This window comes from Calidris pugnax, unplaced genomic scaffold, assembly GCF_001431845.1.
Source record: "Calidris pugnax isolate Ruff unplaced genomic scaffold, ASM143184v1 scaffold54, whole genome shotgun sequence".
NCBI lineage: Eukaryota > Metazoa > Chordata > Aves > Charadriiformes > Scolopacidae > Calidris > Calidris pugnax.
This window is the reverse complement of record NW_015090864.1, coordinates 339623-340483: the sequence shown is the minus strand read 5'-3', so window position 1 is coordinate 340483 and position 861 is coordinate 339623.

Below are 861 nucleotides of genomic sequence, written 5' to 3'. Positions count from 1 at the left end.
ATGATTAGGTGAGAATTTAAGCACCTGTTTAAAAATAAGTTTCTTCATTTGCAAAATTAAAAAGAAAAAAAAAGAGGGGAAAAGAAAGTAAAAAAAAAAAAAAAAAAAAAAAGCTTTTTTTTCTCTCTCTTATTTTTTTTTTCTTCCAAACCCCTCCGAAACCTAAAAGATAAAATTACTGGATCTAAAAAAGGAGGGAACAATCTCCCTCTTGTGCAGCTTCAGCAGTTCGCTGGTATCTGCCTTTAATCATCACAGGTTTTGGGGGGAGAAATACCAGCCCAGACGCATCCCTGGTCCAGGGGATGTATCCTGCACCCCGCAGGATAGAGACCAGGGAATGGGGTTGGCAAAGCCTGGATGTGACAATCTCCTAAATGGTCTGAGATCCTGGTTGACTTCCACCACCATTCCTGGTAGAGGCAGGAGGTGGGGGCATTTTTAATATACAAGGCTTTCCCCTGCTTCTCCTAGAAATAAAAACCAGCGAGGGAGCTGCGATGGGGCCCCTGCAACTTTGCAGTGGGTTTCTCTTTTTTTTCCCCCCCCTTTCCTTCTCCGAAAGACTATAGAGCCCTGAGTACATATTTGCTCAATCTGCCCCATCCTTAAACACACACAGACGCCGGGCTCCCCTGGGGACAAGGGGCTCTCCCACCCCCCCAGACATCCCCCCCCCTCCTCTATTCGAGTGGAATGGGGCAGACCCCATGAAAAAAAAAACCCAGACCCCAGCAGAAGAAGAAATACCTGCCCAGGGATTCCCCAAGGAACCACCAACCTCCCACACACACCCTTCTTGACCCCCACCTCCAATAAATATCATTTTAATTCCTTCTGCAAGAGCTTGAAAAACAGATT